This window comes from Pelophylax lessonae (genome assembly GCF_965119305.1).
Source record: "Pelophylax lessonae genome assembly, chromosome: 7".
In the NCBI taxonomy this organism is placed as follows: domain Eukaryota; kingdom Metazoa; phylum Chordata; class Amphibia; order Anura; family Ranidae; genus Pelophylax; species Pelophylax lessonae.
The window spans coordinates 19411334-19434858 of record NC_138774.1 but is presented as its reverse complement, the minus strand read 5'-3'; positions in this window follow the sequence as shown (position 1 = coordinate 19434858).

Sequence of the window (23525 nt, the reverse complement as noted above, 5' to 3'; positions counted from 1 at the left end):
CAATAGAGAACCAGGAAGGGGTCGGTAAATATGTAATTTACCAGCTCCTTCCTTTTCTGAATGGACAGAGTCATAGTCAGTGACATTGTAAAAAAATAAAATAATATGATAAAAAATAATACAATTAAAATACCAAAAAATAAAAACTACTGACAGCAGTGGGTGAACTTACAGGATCGCAAAGGTCACACTTGTGACCGGGCCCTGGCATTCCACCACCGTGGGAAGGCCCCAAGATGGCAGGAAGGGGGGCCACTGCAGAACTTGTGAAAGGGTCCCACTGTGGGACCGTAATAAAGGGCCCCACAACGAGAAAAAAGGGCCCCAGGATCAGTGGGAAGAGCCCCAGGCTTGAAGGGAAGGGCCCTGGCCAGGGGTCCGGGGGGGCCCTTCGTGGTTTCTTGCAACGGGGCCCTGAAGGTTCTAGTTATGCCTCTGCAGGGAAGGCGAAATTCTTGCAGATTAAACTGCAATTTTAATGGAAATGTATTGTCTTCCATTGCTGACCTCCTTCAGGGTGTCACATTGACATTACAATAACCTGTAGTTTATGTTTCCTGGTTTGCCCGCTGTTTGAGGTCTTTGATGCTACTTTATAATTTGGTGCATCAGCAGACATAGAACTAAATGGTGACAGAGGACAGCATTACACCTGGCGATGATCGCCATAGGACTTGGAATCAAGGCTAAGCGGCCAAACTATGCATCAAAATAGGAACTGGGGGCAGAAAAATGGCAGCAGGTGCTCTGGACTGATGAGTCAAAATGTGAAATATTTGTTTATAACAGGAGGAAGTTTGTAGGCGAAGGGCTGAAGAGAGCGGTACAATAATGAGTGTCGGCCGGCAACTGTGAAGCATGGTGGAGGGGCCTTGCAAGTCTGAGGCTGCATTTCTGCAAAAGGAATTGGAGATTTGGTCAGGATCAGTGGTGTCCTCAATGCTGAGAAATACAGGCAGATACTTCTCCATCATGCCATACCATCAGGGAGGTGTGTGATTGGCCACAAATGTATTCTGCAGCAGGACAACGATCCCAAACATTATGCCATTGTAATTAAGAACCATCTTTAGCGTAAAGAAGAACAAGGAGTCCTGGAAGTGAAGGTTTAGCCCCCGCAGAGCCCTGATCTCACAATCATGGAGTCTGTCTGGGATGACATGAATAGGCAGAAGGATTTGAGGCATCCGACATCCACAGAAGATCTGTGCTTAGTTCTCCAAGCTGTTTGGAACAACTTACCTGCTGAATTCATTCAAAAACTGTGTGCAAGTCTACCTAGAACAGGGGTCTGCAACCTTTAAGACAAAAAGAGCCACTTGGACCCGTTTCCGAAGGAAAAAAAACAGGGAGCCGCAAAACCATTGCGACATTTAAAACAAATATAACACTGCATATATTGTTTATTACCTTAATGCTATATACAGGATCGTGCAGTCAGCTGTCAATCTGAAGAAAAAAAGGACTTTTTGACCAGCATACATGCCCCCTTACAATGTAGTGACCAGCATACATGCCCCCTTACAATGTAGTGACCAGCATACATGCCCCCTTACAATGTAGTGACCAGCGTACATGCCCCCTTACAATGTAGTGACCAGCATACATGCCCCCTTACAATGTAGTGACCAGCATACATGCCCCCTTACAATGTAGTGACCAGCGTACATGCCCCCTTACAATGTAGTGACCAGCATACATGCCCCCTTACAATGTAGTGACCAACATACATGCCCCCTTACAATGTAGTGACCAGCATACATGCCCCCTTACAATGTAGTGACCAGCGTACATGCCCCCTTACAATGTAGTGACCAGCATACATGCCCCTTACAATGTAGTGACCAGCATACATGCCCCTTACAATGTAGTGACCAGCATACATGCCCCTTACGATGTAGTGACCAGCATACATGCCCCTTACAATGTAGTGACCAGCATACATGCCCCCTTACAATGTAGTGACCAGCGTACATGCCCCCTTACAATGTAGTGACCAGCATACATGCCTCCTTACAATGTAGTGACCAGCATACATGCCCCTTTCAATGTAGTGACCAGCGTACATGCCCCCTTACAATGTAGTGACCAGCGTACATGCCCCTTACAATGTAGTGACCAGCATACATGCCCCTTTCAATGTAGTGACCAGAATACATGCCCCTTACAATGTAGTGACCAGCATACACGCCCCTTACAATGTAGTGACCAGCATACATGCCTCCTTACAATGTGGTGACCAGCATACATGCCCCTTTCAATGTAGTGACCAGCATACATGCCCCTTTCAATGTAGTGACCAGCATACATGCCCCTTTCAATGTAGTGACCAGCATACATGCCCCTTACAATGTAGTGACCAGCATACATGCCCCTTACAATGTAGTGACCAGCATACATGCCCCTTACAATGTAGTGACCAGCATACATGCCCTTTACAATGTAGTGACCAGCATACATGCCCCTTACAATGTAGTGACCAGCATACATGCCCCCTTACAATGTAGTGACCAGCATACATGCCCCCTTACAATGTAGTGACCAGCATACATGCCCCTTATAATGCAGTGACCAGCATACATGCCCCTTACAATGTAGTGACCAGCATACATGCCCCTTTCAATGCAGAGACCAGCGTGCATGCGTGCCCCCTTCAAAGCAGTGTGTGGGCCGCCCCCCCCCGCCCCCCCCCCCCCGAGGCATCACTTCACTTACCTCACACTGGTGCCTGGCGTGCTGCTGCTGCTGACGGGAGTCTGGAGGGACGTCTTCTTCCTCCTCTAACTGTACCGCTGCCCTCCTCTCTGACAGCGGGCGGGAAGGTGACGTCGGGACGGTGCGTGAATAACGCACGCACGGCCCCCCACGCGACGTCACAGCCAGTACAGCGCCACAGTGGGGAGTGTCGGGGCGCACAGTGCGCCTCCTCCCCTCGCTAGCATCTGCCCCGGAGCCGCGGCAAAGGTCCAAAAGAGCCGCATGCGGCTCCGGAGCCGCGGGTTGCCGACCTATGACCTAGAAGAACTGATGTTGGTTTGAAGGCAACGGGTGGTCACACCAAATATTGATTTGATTTGGATTTCTCGTCTGTTCTTTTACTTTTTTGAGCAGTGCGTATTAGCAGTGCACCCTCAATCAGGTACATATACATTGTCTCTTATCTTTAAGCCCAATGAAGGAAGTAGGTTTGGCCTCCTGAAATGCGTTGGCTCCCTCTGCTCTTCTATCTGACCTTATATTGTAATAAAATTGTGTTGTATTAATTTGTGGTGTGGTTCTTATTTCTTAAACACTTCTTTATTTAGTTTTGATTTTAACAATAATATAAACACAACTCCACATGTCGCATAATAATCTTAGTTACATTGTTTTATACTGCAAATCAAGGAAATTGTGGGAATCCACTAGTGTGTCCAAGCTGCTAGCCCTGTAACCAGATAACCAAACAAAACTGCAATACTATTAGATAGCAATACCAGTAGGACAATGCCAGGGTCCAGCGCTACCTATGCCAGACTTTCTAAACCTTTTTGTAATCCCAGAGGGACCCTTAAAATTCTGTTCAGGTTTTGCGGAACCCCTGCTAAAATCAATTAATTGGTGGCCAACGGAAATAATGCCCCATGCGGATACCAGAATGCCTCCATTACAGACAGCAAAAAAGACCATTGGGGTCATGCAGCTGGCTCTATCAATTGGCGTTTACCCTAGAACTATGTAAGCACCATTATATGGGAGGTCAATTATCCACTGCTCAAGGAACCTATAGCAATCTCTGGAGCAGTGGTCTCCAAACTGCGGCCCATTGCTTGCCCCTATCCGGCCCTGGGGGCACCATTCCTCCCACTTAACCCAACAAGGAGGCACCATTCCTTTCACTGACACCAACTGTGGGGAACCATTCCTCCAACTGATATAAACAATTAGGCACTATTCCTCCAATTAATACCAATGATGGGGTACTATTCTTTCCACTTTATACCAAAAATGGGGCACTATTCCTTCAACTAATACCAATGATAGAGTACTATTCATTCCACTTTATACCAAAAATGGGGCACTATTCCTCCAACTAATACCAATGATGGGACACTTTTCCTCCGACTAATACCAATGATGGGACCCTAGTCCTCCAACTAATACCAATGATGGGACACTTTTCCTCCAACTAATACCAATGATGGGACCCTATTCCTCCAACAAATACCAAAAATGGGGCACTATTCCTCCAACTAATACCAATGATGGAACCCTATTCCTCCAACTAATACCAATGATGGGACACTTTTCCTCCAACTAATACCAATGATGGGACACTTTTCCTCCAACTAATACCAATGATGGGACCCTAGTCCTCCAACTAATACCAATAATGAGACCCTATTCCTCCAACTAATACCAAAAATGGGGCACTATTCCTCCAACTAATACCAATGATGGAACCCTATTCCTCCAACTAATACCAATGATGGGACATTATTCCTCAAATTAATACCAATGATTGGATATTTTTCCTCCCACTAATACCAATGATGGGGTAATTTTCCTCCAACTAATACCAATGATGGGGTAATTTTCCTCCAACTAATACCAATGATGGGGCACTTTTCCTCCTACTAATACCAATGATGGGGCACTATTCCTCCAACTAATATCAACGATGGGACACTATCCCTCCAACTAATACCAATGAAGGGGCACTGTTTCTCCAACTAATACCATTGATGGGGCACTATTCCTCCCACTGATGCCAATGATGGGGCACTATTCCTCCAATTAATACCAATGATGGGGTACTATTCTTTCCACTGTATACCAATAATGAAGCACTATTGCTCCAACTAATACCAATAATAGAGTACTATTCATTCCACTTTATACCATAAATTGGGCACTATTCCACCAACTAATACCAGTGATGGGGCACTATTCCATCCTCTTTATACCAATGATGGGACACTTTTCCTCCAACTAATACCAATGATGGGACCCTATTCCTTCAACTAATACCAAAAATGGGGCACTATTCCTCCAACTAATACCAATGATGGAACCCTATTCCTCCAACTAATACAAATGATGGGGCACTATTCCTTCCTCTTTATACCAATGATGGGACATTATTCCTCCAACTAATGCCAATGATGGGGCACTATTGCTTCCTCATTATACCAATGATGGGTCACTATTCCTCCAATTAATACCAATGATGGGACACTTTTCCTCCCACTAATACCAATGATGGGGCACTATTCCTCCAACTAATACCAATGATGGGGCACTGTTCCTACTACTAATACCAATGATGGGGCACTATTCCTCCAACTAATATCAATGATGGGACACTTTTCCTCAAACGAATTCCAATGATCGGGCACTATCCCTCCAACTAATACCAATGATGGGGCATGATTCCTCCCACTAATACCAATGATGGGGCACTGTTTCTCCAACTAATACCATTGATGGGGCACTATTCCTCCCACTAATACCAATGATGGGGCACTATTCCTTTCCCTGATACCAATGATGGGGCACTGTTCCTCCAACTAATACCAATGATGAGGCATTATTCCTCCCACTAATACCAATGATGGGGCACTATTCCTACAATTATTACCATTGATTAGGGCATTATTCCTCCTTCTACTGACTACAGGCACTATGTAATTATTTTACTCCCACTGACGCTGAGGCATTTTCTACTCCCACTGGTCACTCCGGCCCCCCTAAAGTCTGAAGGACAGTACACAGACCCTTTATTTGGAAAGCTTGGAGACCCCTGCTCTGGAGGAACCCCAGGGTTCCACAGATCCCTGGTTGAGAATGGTTGACCTATTCACTTCCCCAATTGGGTTAGCTTTATTGCTTAACCACAGAGCAGAAAAGCAAGTCACCAACCCGGCTGTGTCAATCTCTGAACTGGACGGATGGAAATAGAAATGCTTTGATAAATCAGCTTCCAAAAACTTATTTCAGTCTTGCATTTATTTGTTATGCTGGAGTTCAGCTTTAAGCCTTGAAAGGTTCAGATGCGCTTCTCCACTCCAAATCCAACAAACAGGTCAACAATACACAATGTATGAGGAGTAATTATCTTTGAAGTTAATACTGACTGAATAGATAGCATGCTTCCTAGAAATCATTAGCATTACTGGTTGGCTCTTCAGGGTATTACGGTTATTTGGTCCTAAATGCATTGTTACTTAAAACGAGGTCTGACAGTGGGAGATAAGCAGAAGTGTTATTAGCAGCAGCTCCTTGTATAAGTCTCTACCTGAGGACCTGTCAAGGGATTTTCTTCCCCTGTAAGTGCACTATACTCCATGTCTGTGCAAATGTTCTAGCATGCACAGTATTAATGATTTATGGAGACCGCTCTACCTGATCGGAAATATGTAATAGCGATATGCTCAGCTTAAATGTGAACCAGGAGACGCGTCCTCTGCTAGGCATGTACCTGTGACTTCGGTGTGTGATTTCATGGCTGATGATGATGATGGTGCATTACATATTATCGGTGTGATAATACACATTCATTTCTGCCTGCAGCATTTTCTGTAAATTATGTCTGCTAGGAAATGTCTGCTGATTCTGGGCGAAGGAGAGAAGAATAATATACTGGAGGCTGTGTACAGTTTATAGACAATTTCTCCTCTTGTAAGCATCTTCTCCCATCCTCTGGAATAAAATAAATGGCACCAACATACCATATGTCCATATAATATAGTCCAGCTTTTTTTAGTGCTGATGTAGTATTTTGGGGTCACACAGGGCACGGGCCCCAAAATGTTACGCCAACACTACAGGTATTGTGTAGTGCTACCCTTGTAGGATCAGGGAACGAACTGGTTATTTCCAAGACAGTGCAGAGCTGACCAGTCATACAAGCAACATTCTATCCGCTCTGGCTCCAATAGGCACTCAAGGACAGGGGTCTCTAAATGTTCTATACAAAGGGCCAGTTTACTGTCCTTCAGATTTAAAGTGGAGTTCCGGCCTATTTTGCAACTTTTGTGATTCCTGGAGTGCTCGCTATGCTGATCAACAATTGGGCATTTTCAATTGTTTTCGGGGGTCCCTTACCTTATTTTCAGGGCATTTTTGATTGTACTTCCTCCTTCTCCCCCCTCTGTGGCCACGGCCACCAACATCACTTCCGCCTTTGCATTGCATCCTGGGAGCTGTTTGTCATCACTCCCAGGAGGCTGGAATCAGGAAGAACTCCCAGAACACTACCTGGAATCAGGAAGAAGGACACAGCAGATTACACTGTGGCTTCAGATGCCCACATCCAAGATGGCCGTGCTCAGACAGCGTTTTTAAAAGTAAGATTTTGACTAAAATCCAATACTGTACACCTTGTTAGTATGAGAATAGCGGTTCTGTAAAGGGCGATGGATTAGTAATATAGGGGTATTTTTAGTTTAAAAAGGTATTTGAGGACGGAACTCCGCTATAAGGGGGGGGGCGTAGTGTGGCCATTGGTAGTAGAAGAGGTCCCACAGTCAGTGGGAATAAACAATGCCTCATCGCTGGTGTCATTGGGAGGAATTGAGCCCTATCATTGGTGCCATTGGGCCCCATTGTTGGTATCATTGGGAGAAATTGTGCCCCATCTTTGGTGTCATTGGGAGGAATGCTGCCCCTTCATTGGTGTCCGTGAGGGGAATTATGCCCCATCATTGGTATCAGTGGATGAGAATAGTGCCCCAAGGGCCAGATAAAAGCAAGCTACTGTGGACAGTGGGGGTTGGAAATTGCTTTTCAGTAGGACATGGAATACTGCCCCACCATTGGTGTCAGTGGGAGGAATAGTGTCCCATCAATGGTGTCAGTAGGAGGAATAGTGTCCCATCATTGGTGTCACTGGGAGGAAAAGTGTCCCATCATTGGTTTCAGTGGGAGGAATAGTGTCCCATCATTGGTGTCAGTAGGAGGAATAGTGTCCCACCATTGGTGTCAGTAGGAGGAATAGTGTCCCACCATTGGTGTCAGTAGGAGGAATAGTATCCCTGTCAGGGCCCAGATTCGAACCCAGGTCCTCAGTTGCTTCTGACAGTGCTTCTTCTTGCTGAGCTATCCAGCAGCTGATATCTATGCATACTAGATCTATGTGGTGACCTAGACCTTGTCCAGTTTCCTGCCTAGTTCCTTGCCCAGCCTCCTGTGAACTCTGAACCTTTGGCCACTCCTTTGTACTTCCTATTTAAGCCTGATCTGGAAACTTCCTGATGCCAGATTATTGTGCTTTGCCAAGATCTAGCTTTGTGTGCTTCATCCTCCTGAATCTTCCACTTGTGTACCGACCTCCAGCTACGTTCCAGGACTACGCCTCTGCCTGCTGCCATTTGCCTTTCACTGCTTGTGTACCGACCTTCGGCTAAAGACTACGACTACTCTTCTGCTTGCTCCCTCACTCCGGCTGATCTCTTGTGTACCAGACCCTGCTTGTTGACCACGGTTGTGCTGCTGCTTCCTGCGACTGGACTCTGAGCCTGACCCAGTAATCGTGACAGAATAATCTGGCCACAATGGAGTCCGCAGTAGCAGCTACCCTTGCCACTGTCACTCAGCAAATTTCTGAATTACAAGAGTTTGGTGTCACTTATCAGGCAAAATTTAAAGAACTGCAAAATGTGGTGAAAGATCAACAAGAGGCAATTCAGGACTTAGAGAAACAGGTGTTGGATCTTAGTTCCCTAAATGGCGCAAGTCCTGAGCCCAGTGTTCGAATGCCTCTTCCACAAAAATTCAATGGAGACCGAAGGCTTTACAGAGGATTCCTTAATCAGTGTCGCATTTATTTTCAAATGCAGCCTGCTGCATTTTTTCCTGAAAAAAAAAAGGTACTGTTTATTATCAATCTCCTGACAGAGGAAGCTTTATCTTGGGCCTCTCCCTATGTGGAAAAGGATGACATAATTTTAAATAACCTCCACACCTTTACTAAAGCTATGGACCAAGTTTTTGACGATCCAAATCGATGTGCTACTGCTGAGGCCAAACTGCATAATTTGCAGGACGACGCTCCGTGGCTGAATACACTACTGAATTCAGGCGCTGGATCGCAGATACAACTTGGAATCCAGCAGCACAAAGAAGCCAATTTCGTCAGGGACTTTCTGAGCAAATAAAGGATGAACTGGCTAGAGGTGATACCCCTGATGATCTGGAGAACTTTATCCAATTGTGCATCCGTATTGACCAGAGACTCTCTGAAAGGAGAAAAGAAAGACTGGGAATACTGGGAAATACTGAGGGTATGCGTTTTTCTTTTAGTCAACCTCCTCGGAAGAGTTCTCAGGTTTTTCATGATTCCGGTAACCCTGAACCTATGCAGATTGATTCCGTTAGAAGGGGTATCACTGTTCAGGAAAAGGAAAGACATCGGAGTGAAAATTTATGCCTTTATTGTGGGGACTCTGGACATTATGCTATTAACTGTCCAAATAAGCTAAGGAGAACAGTTGCTGCAACTGATGTGAAAGACATTGAACAAATTAGTTCCATCGCTCAGTCAGTTTCTCCAATACTTGAAGAAAGCAATCCTATACAAGCTCCGCCCACTCACTTTATAATTCCCATTCGACTCTCTGATGGGGCTAATGACATTTCCTGCTCTGCCATGTTGGACTCTGGAGCGGGGGGAAATTTTATGGATATTGGATTTGCTCAAGACCATCATATTGAATTAAGGAATAAATCCTTACCTGTAGACATGGAGACTGTTGATGGTTCCCCTCTATCCTCCGGGCCAGTTACCCATGAGACTGCTCCTCTTAGTCTGTTTTTTGAGCCTGATCACCAGGAGACCATATGTTTTCAGTTGATTTCATCACCAAAGTTTCCTATCATTCTAGGTATCCCCTGGTTCTCGATTCATAACCCCTCTGTCAATTGGGAAACACGTGTTTTAACTTTTGCCTCAGAGTACTGTAAAGGACATTGTCAACCTGATTCCTCCCATATCGAGAATCTCCGGGTAGAGGAACACCTGGTTCCTGGATATGAAGGCCTGCCACCTCAATACAGGGAATTTCATGATGTGTGTGATAAGAAGAATGCTGATCAGCTACCCCCACATCGCCCTTATGACTGTCCTATTGAACTTTTACCTGGGGCAGAGATTCCTTTTGGCCGCCTCTATTCTATGTCTGAACCTGAGTTAAAGGTGTTAAGGGAGTGGTTGGATGAAAACCTGGCAAAGGGGTTCATAAGACACTCAACCTCTCCTGCTGGGGCAGGTCTCTTCTTTGTTGAAAAGAAGGATAAGACATTGAGACCATGTGTTGATTATAGGGAATTAAATAAAATCACTATCAAAAATCGCTATGCCCTCCCACTAATCCCCGAGCTTTTGGAAAGACTTTGTTCTGCAAAGATCTTTACTAAATTGGATTTACGGGGTGCATATAACCTCATTCGCATTCGTAAGGGTGATGAATGGAAGACTGCATTCAGAACAAGATATGGACATTTTGAGTCTTTGGTCATGCCTTTCGGTCTTTGCAATGCTCCAGCAACCTTTCAACACTTTATAAATGATGTGCTGCGAGATCTATTGGATCAATTTGTGATTGCTTATTTAGATGATATTCTTATCTTTTCAGATTCTCTACAGGAACATCGCAAACACGTATCCATTATTTTCGACCGCCTGAGGAAGAATCGGCTGTACATCAAATTGGAGAAATGCGAATTTGAACAGACCAAGATTCAGTTCCTGGGGTACATAATCTCGCCTGAAGGGTTGAGCATGGACCCTGATGAGATTAAAGCAGTTGTGGAGTGGCCTGCCCCTAGGAATATTAAAGAAATTCAACGATTTCTGGGATTTGCCAACTTTTACAGAAAGTTTATAAGGGACTTTTCCAAGGTGGTTGCACCAATTACCCAGTTAACCAAGAAGGGATGTCCCTTCACATGGGGACCAGAGGCACAAGCTGCTTTCTGTAAACTAAAGACACTCTTTACCTCTGCACCAATTCTAGTACATCCTGACCCTGAACTGCCCTTTGTTGTAGAAGTTGATGCCTCAGATTCTGCTGTTGGAGCTATCCTTTCTCAGCGTACAGGTGAAAAGATGCAGCTTCATCCCTGTGCTTACTTTTCCCGGTTGATGTCCTCTGCTGAAAGGAACTATGACATTGGTAATAAAGAACTGCTGGCGATAAAGGAAGCTTTCTCTGAATGGAGGCATCTGTTGGAAGGGGCTGAGCATTTAGTGACTGTTCTTACCGATCATCGGAACTTAGAGTTCATCCGTTCTGTAAAGAGACTGTCCTCCCGACAAGCACGCTGGTCTTTATTCTTCTCCAGGTTTAATTTCATTGTTTCTTATAGACCTGGCTCAAGAAATGGCAAGGCTGATGCCCTGTCACGGAGTTTCTCTGAATCCCCTCAAGAAAGCAACTCTGACTGCACCATTCTTTCTCAAAAGAACTTTTTAGGAGCCACTAATCCCAAAGAATTTTTGACCTTGCTTAAAGATGGCTACTCTTCTGATCCCCTCCTTAAACATCCACCCAAGGACCTGAGTCTCACCTTCAGGAATGGCTTTTGGATTCAGAACCATTGCCTCTATGTCCCTCAAAGTGCGCGGCTAGAAGTCCTCAGACTGGTTCATGACTCTAAGCTTGCAGGACATTTTGGGGCCTTTAAAACTGCTGAACTGTTGTCTCGTTCATTCTGGTGGCCTAGTTACAAGAAAGATGTTAAGAACTATGTTGCTTCTTGCCCAACTTGTGCACGTCATAAGACACCCCGATCTTCCCCTGTCGGACTGCTTCAACCTCTTCCAATTCCATCAAGGCCTTGGGGATCAATCTCTATGGATTTTGTGGTTGAACTCCCTCCTTCGAAGGAAATGACCACCATCTTGGTAGTGGTCGACCGCTTCACCAAGATGGCTCACTTCATCCCAACTAAGGGGGTACCCAATGCGGAACTAACTGCTGAATTAATGATCCGGGAAGTATTTAAACTACATGGGATCCCGGATGATGTGGTCTCAGATAGGGGGGTTCAATTTACTTCCAAATTCTGGAGAAGTTTCTGCATGTCCCTGGGTGTCACAGTCAATCTTTCCTCTGCATTTCATCCACAATCCAATGGCCAAACAGAAAGAACAAATCAGACTTTGGAACAATATCTTCGCTGTTTTGTTAGCTATTTGCAGGATGATTGGGTAGATTATCTGCCAACAGCAGAATTTTCCTACAATAATTCTAAGCACAGCTCCACATCTCTTAGTCCTTTTTATGTGAATACAGGGTACCATCCAGTTTGCATTCCTGACCTCCCTATTGCTACACCAATTCCTGCTGTTAATGAGAGGTTATCTCTTTTACAGGAAACTCGAAGAGAATTGCTTGAAACATTGAAGGTGGCACAGGAGGCTTACAAGAAAGCATCTGATAGACGTCGAAGAGAAATACCGTCTTTCCGTGTTGGAGACAAGGTCTGGTTATCCACAAAGAATCTCAGGACTCAGGTACCATCTGTTAAGTTGGGGCCAAAGTATATAGGACCTTTTCAAATCTTGGCACAAGTTAATGCAGTTACTTTCCGCTTGAAACTTCCTGACAGTATGAGAGTCCATCCTGTTTTTCATGTTTCTTTACTTAAACCTTTCCATGAAAATTCCTTCCCTGGGAGAGTCCTTCCTCCTCCCCTGCCTGTGGTTGTTGAGGGTGAAGAGGAATTTATTGTAGAAGGAATAATTGACTCCAGGATCCACAGGAACAAGTTGCAGTACCTGGTGAAATGGGAAGGATACGGACCTGAAGAAAATTCTTGGGAACCTGCTGAGCATGTCCATGCTCCTAGACTGGTTCGGGAGTTCCATCAAAGGTTTCCGCTTAAGCCTGGTCCTGAGATGCCCTGTGGTCATCCTAGAAGGAGGGGCATACTGTCAGGGCCCAGATTCGAACCCAGGTCCTCAGTTGCTTCTGACAGTGCTTCTTCTTGCTGAGCTATCCAGCAGCTGATATCTATGCATACTAGATCTATGTGGTGACCTAGACCTTGTCCAGTTTCCTGCCTAGTTCCTTGCCCAGCCTCCTGTGAACTCTGAACCTTTGGCCACTCCTTTGTACTTCCTATTTAAGCCTGATCTGGAAACTTCCTGATGCCAGATTATTGTGCTTTGCCAAGATCTAGCTTTGTGTGCTTCATCCTCCTGAATCTTCCACTTGTGTACCGACCTCCAGCTACGTTCCAGGACTACGCCTCTGCCTGCTGCCATTTGCCTTTCACTGCTTGTGTACCGACCTTCGGCTAAAGACTACGACTACTCTTCTGCTTGCTCCCTCACTCCGGCTGATCTCTTGTGTACCAGACCCTGCTTGTTGACCACGGTTGTGCTGCTGCTTCCTGCGACTGGACTCTGAGCCTGACCCAGTAATCGTGACAATCCCATCATTGGTGTCAGTGGGAGGAATAGTGTCCCATCATTGGTGTCAGTAGGAGGAATAGTGCCCCACCATTGGTATCATTAGGAGGAATAGTGCCCCATCATTGGTGTCAGTAGGAGGAATAGTGTCCCACCATTGGTGTCAGTAGGAGGAATAGTGTCCCACCATTGGTGTAAGTGGGAGGAATAGTGCACAATTGTTGGTATGTATGTAAGGCTGCTAGGAAGTGTAGTCCTGTGCCTGCTGCTGTGAGTGCTGGCTGGGAAGGAGCCTGCTCATGCTCCAGAAAATGACAGATAAGAGCAGAAGGTCCCGGCAATGATGAAAACATAAAATTGTCAGCAGCTGTGCACAATGCAGACACCGGATCAAACAAACACAAATCAAAAAAAGTGCAACGCTATAAGTGATGAATAAATAAATGACTGTAATGAAAGTACATGTAAACAGTCCCATTATACACTTAGAAAGATAAGGATATCCCTCAATCCGTGAAGTGATGAAAGACTTGCAAAGATGCCACCAAAGACTGCCACTTGTCTACATACAGCAAGTCTTGTTCTGATGTGCGGCTCCCGGGATCTTCTGCTCTTACCAGCCCAATTGGTGGTAACAGTGGGAGAAATAGTTCCCTAATTGTTGGTGTCAGTGGGAGGAATAGTGCCCCATTGTTGGTGTCAGTGGGAGGAATAGTGCCCCATTGTTGGTGTCAGTGGGAGCAATATGTGGGAGCATTATATAATTAATATTGGCCCAGGAGCTGGATATAGGCAAGGAAAGGGCCAAATATGGCAGGGAGCCACAGTTTGGAGACCACTTATCTAGACTATATGATATTGGCCCATGGTCTGCTGATGCCATGTGATGATACCAGTTCTTATTGCAGAGGGGATGCAGTGGGAATATAATTAGTGACTCCCCCATCCACTCTTCCTGTTATCATCATCCCTTATCTTCTCTCTCTGTCATCCCTGTCTCCATCATCTGTTCCTGTAATCCCTGCCCTCCGCCACCTCTCCTTGTTTTCACCATCCCCCACTATCTCTACTATCAGCTCTCACTTCTAAAAACGTGTTTATTGCTGCTTGTGCCTTGATGACCCCATCTGTGCGCTGTGCTGCCATTTTTTTTTTTATAATGTAATATAATTGGTACATTTCCTTGCTTTTCTCTCCTGTTATTACAGTCCTTAGTTTAACACTCCCATCCTTCCCATGCTCTAGTCAGTTTCATATTCACCCCTGCTCTCTTAAGAGGTCCTTCAGATAGCCAGGAAACAGGGGTGTCACAAGGGGGGTACGGGGGGTGTGGACCGCACCAGCCAGGGCGTCACAAGGGAGGTGCTGGGGGTGTGGACCGCACCAGCAGGGGCGTCACAAGGGGGTGCGGGGGTGCGGTGTCCATGGGGGGGGGTGACACCCAGGGCCAGTGCCGGCCTACAGCATACACTAGTTGGGGGGCACCTCCAGGGCCAAAACTAGGGGGGCAGGGCGTTAACATTATTAAGGGGGTTGGGGTGACACCCTAAGTTACCGCACCAGGTGACACCAACCCTAGTGACGCCACTGCCAGGAAACCATGTATCAAAATGCTTTTTCACTACTAAGTAAAACACTGAAACAACCCACTTGAACCTGCCATCCTGTCTTTTTAGTGAGTTGACACTGGCCTGTGGATCTTGTTGAGTCAGCAAGCTGCTATGCTGCTCATGCTACAGACTGGGTCTTAGGAGGTAAGTCTTTTGCATATAGCAAAATTTTAAAAAGACAACCCTACTCCTCCCCAACAAATTCATAGACCCTTAAGACTTTTATTTAGACATCAGTGTAAGTAGGGGTGTAACTTTGAATCACCATAGCAAAATGTTGATGGGCCTCTCAAAAACTCTGTAGCAGTTTGCAGTCTCAAATGTGATTGATCGTAACATAAAGTATGCCAAAATCAAGGATAGGTAGCAGGAGAGCGGTCAATAAAATCTGCCCACTACAAACAACCAGTGCTTTGAATATGGGCCCCCTTCCTACCCCAGGCCCCATGGTAGCTGCATGGCTTGCTATGGCTATTGTTATGCCCATTGGTGTGTACAGCTTATTGCATTAGGGTGTGCACCCCAGAGCACAAACACACATGCGTGTATATCAGCAGAGCAGTGGACGGGTCAGTAGAGCAGAGATTGGTGTCAATAGGGCAGTGTCAGTAGTTTTTATTTTTATTGTGTTTTTTTATTTTTTTTTTACAATTTTCTTTTTTTAATTATTTTTACAATATCATTTATTATTATTTTTTTTTTTTTTTTACTGTTTTTTTTTTTAAGCCAAGTTGGAGGGCTTTGGTGAAATATCAAGGGTCTAAACAGAGAGAAAGGGACTGATGACAGAGCTTCCCCAGTCCCTTTCTCTGCAGCCTCGGCTGCACTGAACAGTGAAGGAATGGGAAGTGCTCTTTGCTTAGTGGCTTCTTGTTCATTCACAAACTGAAGTATACTATAGTTTAGTGTTCTTCAGTTAAGAATGAACACAGGAGCGATCAGTACAGATCACTCACTGTGTTCATTCAACCATCCTGAAACATTCCCCACAGCAGCCAGTGGGAGAGGAGAAGAAGGAAGCTGGCAGCACTGCAGGGAAAGACAGGGGATGCCAGGAAGCAGGGTGATTAGGGTGGGCCCAGGTACACCCAGTGCACACGCATATGGTTATGCCCAGCACTGGGACAGGTACATCCATCACCCTGGGCAAAGATGCAATACTCCACCATTACTAACGTATGTCATAGAATGGGTGTACCACCCTGCCCCCCTTCTTTGTGTCCTTGATCTAGCTGCCCTTGCTTGGCATGGAGCGTGCACTGCACATGTGTGGTCAATGGCTTGTTAGAAGGTAATTGCACCACCCAGTGCCTATTCTTTGCCCTCTTCATCCAGCTGCCCATGGTTGGCATGGAGCGTGCACTGCACATGTGTGATCAATCGCTTGTTAGAAGGTAATTGCACCACCCTGCACCTATTCTTTGCCCTCTTCATCCAGCTGCCCATGGTTGGCATGGAGCCTGCACTGCACATGTGTGGTCAATCACTTGTTAGAAGGTAATTGCACCACCCAGCGCCTATTCTTTGCCCTCTTCATCCAGTTGCCCATGGTTGGCATGGAGCGTGCACTGCACATGTGTGATCAGTCGCTTGTTAGAAGGTAATTGCACCACCCTGCACCTTTTCTTTGCCCTCTTCATTCAGCTGCCCATGGTTGGCATGGAGCGTGCACTGCACATGTGTGGTCAATCGCTTGTTAGAAGGTAATTGCATCACCCTGCGCCTATTCTTTGCCCTCTTCATCCAGTTGCCCATGGTTGGCATGGAGCGTGCACTGCACATGTGTGATCAGTCGCTTGTTAGAAGGTAATTGCACCACCCTGCACCTTTTCTTTGCCCTCTTCATTCAGCTGCCCATGGTTGGCATGGAGCGTGCACTGCACATGTGTGATCAATCGCTTGTTAGAAGGTAATTGCACCACCCTGCACCTATTCTTTGCCCTCTTCATATAGCTGCCCATGGTTGGCATGGAGCGTGCACTGCACATGTGTGATCAATCGCTTGTTAGAAGGTAATTGCACCACCCTGCACCTATTCTTTGCCCTCTTCATACAGCTGCCCATGGTTGGCATGGAGCCTGCACTGCACATGTGTGGTCAATCACTTGTTAGAAGGTAATTGCACCACCCAGTGCCTATTCTTTGCCCTCTTCATCCAGTTGCCCATGGTTGGCATGGAGCGTGCACTGCACATGTGTGATCAGTCGCTTGTTAGAAGGTAATTGCACCACCCTGCACCTTTTCTTTGCCCTCTTCATTCAGCTGCCCATGGTTGGCATGGAGCGTGCACTGCACATGTGTGGTCAATCGCTTGTTAGAAGGTAATTGCACCACCCTGCGCCTATTCTTTGCCCTCTTCATCCAGCTGCCCATAGTTGGCATGGAGCGTGCACTGCACATGTGTGGTCAATGGCTTGTTAGAAGGTAATTGCACCACCCTGCACCTTTTCTTCGCCCTCTTCATCCAGCTGCCCATGGTTGGCATGGAGCATGCACTGCACATGTGTGATCAGTCGCTTGTTACAAGGTAATTGCACCACCCAGCGCCTATTCTTTGCCCTCTTCATCCAGCTGCCCATGGTTGGCATGGAGCGTGCACTGCACATGTGTGGTCAATCACTTGTTAGAAGGTAATTGCACCACCCTGCGTGCTGCCCCTATTCTTTGCCCTCTTCATCCAGCTGCCCATGGTTGGCATGGAGCATGCACTGCACATGTGTAGTCAATCGCTTGTTAGAAGGTAATTGCACCACCTAGCGCCTATTCTTTGCCCTCTTCATCCAGCTGCCCATGGTTGGCATGGAGCGTGCACTGCACATGTGTGGTCAATCACTTGTTAGAAGGTAATTGCACCACCCTGCGTGCTGCGCCTATTCTTTGCCCTCTTCATCCAGCTGCCCATGGTTGGCATGGAGCATGCACTGCACATGTGTAGTCAATCGCTTGTTAGAAGGTAATTGCATCACCCTGCGCCTATTCTTTGCCCTCTTCATCCAGCTGCCCATGGTTGGCATGGAGCGTGCACTGCACATGCATAGCTAATCGCTTGTTCGAAGGTAGTTGCTCATTTGCATCATGTTTTTCATGTCAGCTGTGGGTGGATAGGGTCAAGAGTGGTCATGATGGAGTGTGGTGTGACAACAGGAACTGTCAGAGTAAAAATGAAGCTGTGGCCCGGTGGTTGCCACCCGATGATCTGGAGCCCCTGCCCATCACTTGTACTAGGTCGCCTTTCCCACCTGCCCACCCCTTGTCCTGGCCCTGGTTACACCACTAGTGTAGATGAACAAGTCTGAGGAAACCGTCTTGTATGAACGGAAGGCCAGGGGAGTCAATACAAGGAAACAACATAGTAAAACTATTGGTCGCCCACCTTTACCAATACTCACAATAAATATCCAGCTGGGAATTGGCAATACTGCATCATGTGTGGCAGTGCTCCTTACAGCTGGAGACCGGGAAGTAATTGCCCTACAAAGAAATTTGTCCATCATCTGTCACATCCACCTTTCTTTTTTTTCCTTGACACTCCAGAGCCTCAAAATTTAATTTAATGTCTTACGCTCTCCTAACCAGTCGTTGCAAAAATTTACATAATGTTCTAATTGCCCACAGCTAAATTCTTCTTTCCTGACATTAAAGTTGACTCGCATCAATCACTCAACGTTATATGGCAACCGCTAGAGTGATTCCCCTTGATGAATCCGATCCGACATTTTGGATCAAAACACGACGCATCAGCAGATAGACTTCAGAGCTCGTTACCTTTAACATTTCTCTGATTTCGCCCGTTGAATGTCCCAAGTCCCCTTAAACGCTCTCACCAAGCCTTCACCTCTCCCTCGTTCGCACCCCTTTCGTTTTTTTTTTTCACGACGTCCCCCTTCTTCCAGAAAGGGTTCGCTTTGTCGCTTTTGTAATTAGGGCAATGACATATTCAAAAAAGGAACAAGGCATTTTCCCGTCTGCCTGGTGGAAATTGTGACTGACAGGTACTACAACTATGGCAATTCTATAATTATCGCTTTTGAAACCTGCCAAGGGAATAATTATAAAGGATTGAACCACTAAATAGAGAACATTTTCATTATAGCAAACTATAAAATCACAGGTCCTATTACAAAAAAAAGGAAAAAAATATATAAAAAGGAAAAAAAAAACTCTGTTTGCGGGATTAGATCAGGAAGCGTCAGATAATAAACATGATTTTATAATCGATGTCGTGGCTTTTACGAATGATGCTCTTGAGTGGTTTCATAAATTGAAGCCTTCTATAGAGACGACGCTCATTTCGGTTGAAGTATGTCAGTATGACCTAACTTTCAAAGAAATATACTGTTTTCACTAAACGCTAAGTTCACTTTTTTTTTTTTTTCGAAATTCTAGCTCCCCTATTTACCAATATACCATTAATGTACCTCTGATACAGAGAAGAAAAAAACTTCTCCGTGCTTTAGTACTGGCCTTACCTCAGCCTCCAGTGTGTTCTATAGAAAACTCCTCCTATACTTCCTGTTCTGTCCTGAAATTTGGTATTTGGGACAGAAAAACTGTTACACGGAAGTAGTTCACCAGCTGACCTCATTAATACACACCCTGCACCTGCCCTCCCCCTCCAGGAGATTGCTCCCACCCACCTCTGCAGTTACTCACAGACATCGTCAGAGAGCTTCTCTATCACATACCGGGTTGGGGGCCGAAATGCTGAGAAGGCTCCCCTTGCGGCTGAGCGCAGTGCATCAATGAAGGTGATGCTATGCCCAAAGAAGCACTGATTGCCAGCTGTAGTTGCCTGAAGAGCTGAGATGATGTTCACCAGATGACGGCCGGATGAGCTGCAGGACAGATGTCTCCCAGAAGTACCAGGCTATGCTTGACAGCAGGGCAAGATGGAAAGCAGGGTCAGGAACCAGGCTAGTAGTCATGCACGGCACGGGAGATAAACCAGCAAAAGAAGCGAAATCAGGAACAAGCCAGGGTCATACACAGGTGATCAGGCAGCAGCAGAGTTGTAAGAGCAAGCCAGGGGTCAGAGCCAGGGTTGGAGATAGGGCAGGTCAAAGGCAAGCAAGGTCAGTAACAGGGAATCCAATAATAGCATTGAGGCTATTTTTAATACTGACTGGACCCCAGGCAAAAATGTTCTTGCCCCCTCCCCAAAACTACCCCCATAATTACACAAGACCCCCTCCCCCATACTACTAGACCCACTATGCTATACTACCCCCATTATTACACAGGACCCCTCCTCTATCATTACACAAGACCCCCTTAGCCATACTACCCCATCATTACACAAGACCCCCTTGTCTATCATTACACAAGACCCCCTCAGCCATACTATCCCCATCAGTACACAGGACCTCCTCCTCCATCATTACACAGGACACCTCCCCCAAACTACCTCCATCATTACACAAGACTTCCTCCCCCATACTAGCCCCATCATTACACAGGACCCCTCCCCCATACTGCCCACATCATTACACAGGACCCCCTCCCCCATGCTAATCCCAACATTACACAGGACCCCCTCCCCCATACTACCCCTATATTTACACAGGACCCCCTCTTCTTTACTACCCAAATCATTACACAGGACCCCCTCACCCATATTATCCCCATCATTACACAGGAACCCCTCTTTTCCCTCCACAGACCCCTGCATGCCACCCCCTCTCCTTGATAGTGTCCAGGGGATGTCAGGCAATCACCAGACCAGACACACCCTGCCGAACCCTCCGGCGAAGAAGTCCATCAGTGGGCCGATGGTCTGCAGACATGGTGAGGGAGAAGGGTCAGTGTGACTGTGCCTAGGACTAATAGGCACTCTTCCCGCACAAGGTTTACCTTACCGTGCTGGTCAATCACTGCACAGGATGCAGGCATAACACCCAACCAATCACCAGTGCCCCCAACATTCAATTCTGCCCTCATCTCCTGAGTGATAGCCAAATCCACTTATCAATTATTTGCAGGCAGTGGTGCAGCATGGGTTCAAGTGGTGGCTAAGCTGCTAGGGGGCCCTCAACAATGGCTGAGCATGAGGCAGCTGCCCCTTTTGCCCAACGTTAAAGATGGCCCTGAACAGCATACACAATAGCAGAGGAACACGGGGGGGGAGGGGGGGGGAGCTGATGATCGTCCAGCATCTTGTGGATCAGACTGCTTGCTTTAAATAGGCCACTGGATGCCAGGATCTGTCATGCATTGCGTGCGCCATGGCGCACAGGTACCCGTACACAACTTCTGTGCAATACATCTGCGCAATAAGTCCTCTATACACAACCATTGATAGTTTTGTACTTTATCTTCTTCTTGCATAGATTGTTTATTTGGCAGAGTGTGCAGGAGCTGAGCGATGAGATAACAGCCTATAAGGAGCAGAGCAGTAGCATTGAAAGTAGTGTTTCCCTGGCAGTCTGTATAGCTCATCATAAACTATACAATCTAATTGTACAATCTAGTTTAGATCTGTTATCAGTTATGTAGTGCAAGGGCTTGCCTGCCTGGATACAGAGTGATTGGATAGATAGGTACACTATATTGTCAAAAGTATTGTGACTCCTGCATTTACACGCACATGACTTTTAATGATATCCCAGTCTTAGTCCGTAGGGTTCAATATTGAGTTGGCCCACCCAGAATTTATTAGGATAAAAAGCCTTCTGACTTTACAACCCTTTTATTGACATTTTTTTTATTTTTTTAATAAAGGAATTAAAATAAAGGAAATTGCCTGCTGTATATTTAATTTTGACCCTTTTTTGATGAATGGGTAAGGGTACAATGTACCACATTGGATCCTGCTCCCCCATGTGAATGAGTATGTGGTACTCTTACTCATTCACATAGGGGGGGGCAGGATCTGGGGGCCTCCTTGTTAAAGAGGGGCTTCCAGATTTCGATAAGCCCCCTGCCCGCAGACCCCCACACTTACAATCCAGGGTTGTCAGGAAGAGGTCCTTATTATAGTGATTCAAGGTGGGAGCCCCCCGCCCCAAACCTTCCACTCCATGTTAAGGGCATGTGGCCTTGTATGGTTCAGGAGGGGGGGGGGGGAAAGCGCCTGCCCGCCCCCTTCCCTGACCTGCCGTGCTGCATGCTCGGATAAAGGTTTGGTTTAGATTTTAGGGGTGTGGGGTCCCCCTAAAATCCATACCAGACCTGCCATGGATTGGGGGGGGGCCCACATAGTTTTTTTCAACATTTTTGTTTTGCCGGCAATGATATTGTATTGCAGGCAATTTAAATGTCTTTTTTTCTTCCTTATAAATGTCAGTTTAGCTGCAGCATGTTTTATACATAGTGCAGATGTACCACTTTACAGGCAGACTAAGGGGACCCCCCAGGCAAAAAAATTAAAAAAAATGGCTCTGGCAGCGAAAGGGTTAAAGCAAAAATTAGATAAAATATGGATTGAAGACAACCGTATATGTTTTTCTATGTGGACTTTTCCTTTAAGAATAATCTTCTACAAAGACAGTTCATTCTTTCTCTTTATTATTAGGGCTTCTTCAATTAGCATATAAATGCATATATACATGTGCCTGCGTGCTTCCAATAATTTACACTTTATTTGCAGCCGTATATCTGCGTCCCTTTTCCTTTTAATTTCTCTTTTAATTAGCAATTTTGTTGTATGCATTTTATGTGATTAGACGCAGCATCAAATATTTAAAAGTATTCACTGTTTACTCTCTGTGACTTCTTCTACATGTCAGAATTCCCAGTGGTGTATTTTGGTTTCATGTTGCTCTGGCAAGTCTAAAGACAGGCGCCCCCCCCCCCCCATCTAAATTTGTACTGTGTCCCAACTGGCCCTTCTTCTTTAAGCCCCACCTCTTAATATTATAGCTACACCTCTTCAGAGGTGGGGGGGGAGAGAGAGAGAGAGGGGGGGTGAAAAAGAGGTTGGGTGAGAGAGAGAGGGGGTGAGAGAGAGAGAGGGGGAGAGAGAGAGGGAGGGTGAGAGAGGGGGGCAGATTGAGCGGGGTGATGAGAGAGAGACGGAAGGTGAGACAGAGGGGGGAAAGAGGGAGAAGGGGCGAGAGAGAGAGAGGGGATGAGATAGAGGGGGGTGAGAGAGAGGGGGGGAGAGAGAGAGAGTGAGGGTGGAAAGAGATGGGGAGGGGGGAGGGGGTGAGAGAAGTGGGAAGAGATGGGGGAGAGAGGGAGAGGGGGTTGGAGAGAGAGGGGGTTGGAGAGAGAGGGGGTGAGAGAGAGGGGGGTGAGAGAGAGAGAGAGGTGAGAAAGAGAGCGAAGGTGGAAAGAGATGGGGGAGGGGGTTGAGAGAGAGGGGGAATATATGTGGGGGGAGGTCTACGTCGCTAGCCTGTGAGGCTCTAGGGAGCGAGCACGCGCCGCTGGAGGCATGCTCCCGCTCGCTCATGGACCCCCCCGCGCATGTGCCCGGCGGATCCAATGTCCGCCGGGCACTCACGATCGTCCGTTAGAGCGGGAGAAAGGCAGGCGGCTAATGTAAACACAGCCGCCTGTCATTCTCCCCTGTGTAAGAA